Source organism: Microcebus murinus, chromosome 20 (genome assembly GCF_040939455.1).
Source record: "Microcebus murinus isolate Inina chromosome 20, M.murinus_Inina_mat1.0, whole genome shotgun sequence".
In the NCBI taxonomy this organism is placed as follows: domain Eukaryota; kingdom Metazoa; phylum Chordata; class Mammalia; order Primates; family Cheirogaleidae; genus Microcebus; species Microcebus murinus.
In genome coordinates, this window is record NC_134123.1 from 903,805 (window position 1) to 907,725 (window position 3,921).

Here is a 3,921-nt window from a genome sequence, read left to right on the forward strand (position 1 = left end):
GCTGCTTTTTTTTTTTTTTTTTTTTTTTTTTTTGCCTCTTGTTCTGTCCCCTTTCTGGGAGCGCGGCGGCGGCCCGGGGTGGGGGTCACCCCCACCCTCAGCGCCCGCCCGCGGTGCCTGGCGCCCCAGCCCGCACCGTGGGGCCTCCTCTTGTCCCAAGCCGCGACACCGCCGCCACGCGGCAGCATGCGTGGCATCTGGACTGTCAGGTCTCAGACCAAAGGTCTGCTCTGTGGGAACCGACACGCTGGAGGAAACCTTGAGAGTCTGAGAGGGGAGGGAGTTCCAGAAGAAGGCCAGGATGTCATTTTGAGGGAGTATGTGACCAGAACTCGTCCCGTTGCTTTTGGGGTTCTATGGGCTATACGCAGGAATCTTTGGTGGTGGCACCTGATGTTGGGGGATCCGGAGTCACACCCAGACCTGCTCCACAGGCCTCCTTTTACTTTTCTCTTCGGATTCATTATTTTTAAAAAGTGTCTCTTACCTCTATGATTGCATTTTCTTTTCTCTCTCTCTTCAAGCAGATGATGGGAGTACAAGTATTCAGGTGACATGTGTTGCCCGTGCCCCCCTCCCCCCTGTGTTCTTTTTTTTTTTTTTTTTTGAGACAGAGTCTCGTTTTGCTGCCCAGGCTAGAGTGAGTGCCATGGCGTCAGCCTAGCTCACAGCAACCTCAATCTCCGGGCTCAAGCAATCCTGCTGCCTCAGCCTCCCGAGTAGTTGGGACTACAGGCATGCACCACCACCACGCCCGGCTGTGTTTTTCTATATATATTAGTTGGCCAATTAATTTCTTTCTATTTTTAGTAGAGACGGGGTCTCGCTCTTGCTCAGGCTGGTTTCGAACTCCTGACCTGGAGCAATCCGCCCGCCTCGGCCTCCCAGAGAGCTAGGATTACAGGCGTGAGCCACCGCGCCCGGCCCCCCCTGTGTTCTTATTCATATACCTCTCATGTTGTTCCAGCGTATTGTGGGGGTACCAATGTTAAGGTCGGGTGCCTTGCCCTCTCCAAGCCTCCCCCCTCGGGTCAGAGCTTCAAGTGCGCCCATCCCCCAGTCGGTGCGCACCCACCCCATGCCTAATGGATGTGTATGCCCCTCCCCTCCCCCCACCCGCCCGACACCCACCCGATGAAGGTGATTCCTCTCTGTCCACTTAGGCGTCCATCCGTTCGTACCAATTTGCTGGTGAGCGCGCTCACGTGGTGCTCGTGTGTCCATTCTTGGGATACCTGGCTTACTGGAACGGGTCCCAGCTCTGGCCAGGAGAACACGAGAGGCGCCCTCTCACCGCTGCTCCTCACAGCCGAATGGCACTCCGCGGTGTCCACGCGCCACATTTTATTCATGCACTCCTGGATGGATGGGCACTCGGGTCGCTTCCACGTCTTTGCGATTGTGAATTGTGCCCTAACTGTAACCCTAACCCTTACCCAGCCCGTCTCCTCTGCCCCTGCCTGACGCACTCCTCCCCGGCCAGGCCCGTCACTGTCCTGGGCCCCCGCCTGACCGGCTCCTCCCCGCCCGGCCTGTCACCGTCCTCTGCCCCTGCCTGACATGCTCCTTCCCGCCCGCCCGGCCTCTCACCGTCCTCGGCCCCTGCCTGACCGGCTCCTCCGTCGCCTGGGCCTTCCAAGGGCTTGGTGTGGACGCTGCTTCCAGGAAGCCCTCCAGGAACCCGGCAGCAGGGTGGCCGCAGCAGTCTCCAGCAGCAGTCCCTAAGTCGCGTGAGTGCGGGGGGACGTGCCCCCGCTGTGCCGCGGGGGCCCAGCCTGGTGCCTTCCCTGAGGCCCTGGGGCTGCCGGCTGGGCTGCCGCTCCCCGCAAGGGGAGAGCCGCGGAGGTGGGGACCGCCTCCTGATGGGGACGTACACGCAGCTCTCCACGTCGGATTCCGGGGCTCTCTGTCCTGCCCGAAGGCCCAGCTGGCCTGCGGGTCCTTAGAGTGGCAAAAACATCCGAAAACTGAGATTGAGGGTCCGGTGGGTGTCTGCACTTTTGTGCTGGGCACCCCAGGGAGGCCCGGGGGCTGGCTGGACAACGTGGTCTGCTGGGCGGGGGGGTTGGAGGAGCAACTGATGCCCTTTGCACTTTGGGTAGCAAGAGTCTGAGGTGTCTCTGAGCCCTGTGCCCTGTGGGGGGGGGCGGGGGGGAGGAGGAGGAGGAGGAGGAGGAGGAGGTGGGAAGGGCCGGGGCCTGCAGTCCTGTTCCCGGGGTGGCACGGCAAGTGGCTTCTTCCACAGGCTGCTTGGCCTGGGCTCCCTGCACCTGGGCCTTTGGAGGACCGGCCCTGTGCTTGCCAACACTTCCTGCAGGGACCCAGAGCTGGGAGGTGGCATCTCTCAGCCCTGGGTCGGGCAGAGCCCCAGCGGGCCATGCCCACAACCTCTCTCAGCACCGGTCCCCCAGAAGGCTCCTTTGGGACCAGGATTCTCTTGCGGTGACTCTTTAAGGTCTGGCCCCTGGATGGAGGGGCACCAGGAGTAGAGGAGCAGGAAGGGGAAGGGGGTGGCCATGCGAGGGGACACTTTGAGGCCAAGTCCCAGCTTCAGCCTGATCCTCCTGGGAACCCCGCTCTGAGACAAGGAGCCGGGCTTCGCATTCCCACAGCAGCCAGTCGTGGGCTGAGGACACCTGGGGCGTTGGGAACTCCCTGGCTTCTCCTTGGTTTAACGTCTAGAGCTGCTTGTGAATCGCGCCGCCACACACACCCGAGCGCAGGTGTCTTCCGCACAGACTGCGGGCCTCGCTCTTCTGAATGCCGCTAGCTCGCCACCCACCCACGGGTGAACCTGGTCAGGGTGCTTTCTCTCAGGGGCAGACTCTTTTCCGGGCGGGCTACCGGTGTCTCTGTTTGCTCGTTTCTTTCTTCCATTTCGGGAAAGTCTTCCTTGCTGGGTGTGGAAATCTCCTATGCCTTCCCTCGCCTATTCTGTCAGCTTTCAAATTCTCTTTCAGTTGCCACCCTCACAGATGGATTAGGAAACTCTTTCCGGTGCACTCATTAGTGAAATGACCTCCAGGAAGCTGGAATCCAATATCTAATGGCCGATTTTTAGCGAGTCCACACGCCAGGGTGGTCGGGGTCCAATGCAGCCCCGGCCAGGCCCAGGCCCCTTGGACTGGGCCACAGGAGGACACGGAGGAGGGTCCCGGCCCCCACGAAGCGGTGCCGGCAGTTCTCCACGGGCTTGGGCGTTTTCCAGAGGTAGGAGATGGAGGGGACTGATTTCTTCAGCGCCCCCCAAACCACGCCACCCCACCCCACCCATGGGACACATCCCCAGAGAGAGACGCCCCATACACTGGCTGTGCCCCAGCCCTGGCCCCGGGGAATAGGCGGCAGCCCACCCACAGGGCGAGGGGGGGGGCGCAGCTGAAAGGGGTTGTGGGGGAGGGCGGCCCCTGGCTGGGGTCAAAGGGCGAGCGTCCCGCACGTGCGCAGTCAGCGGCAGGCAGCGACGCGCTGGGGGTGGGCAGCGGGTAGGTGAAGGAGGCCGGGCGAGGAGACGAGGGGGGCTGGGAGGGCTCCACCTTGGCGAGTCCAGCCGTGGAGGCGCATCTTGTGTGAGTGTGAGTGAGTGTGAGTGTGTGTGTGTGTGTAGAGAGAGACAGCCCCCCGCCCCGCCCCGCCCGGCCCCGCCCCGCCCCGCCCATCACCCCCGTCCCTGGGAGCCCGCGGGACCCGGCCGGCGAACTCAACCGGCCCGGCCCGGCGCGGGGCCTGGGGCGGGAGGCGGCGGCGGGGAAGCCCAGAGAGGCTCGGCTTCTTGAGCGGGGCAGGGGCGCCCTCCGCCGCCGTCTAGGGCCACACCACCCTGAACGCCCCCGATCTCGTCTGGTCTCGGAAGCTAAGCAGGGTCGGGCCTGGTTAGTACTTGGATGGGAGACCGCCTGGGAATACCGGGTGCCACAGGCT

At 63.0% G+C, this 3,921-nt stretch overlaps 1 non-coding gene across 1 annotated transcript; it reads left to right on the forward strand.

Annotated features, from left to right (window-relative positions):
* The first annotated feature begins 3,802 nt into the window (after positions 1–3,802).
* LOC142862654 (5S ribosomal RNA) lies at positions 3,803–3,921 on the forward strand. Its single transcript, XR_012913751.1, has one exon. It is a non-coding gene; the product is annotated as a 5S ribosomal RNA (ribosomal RNA).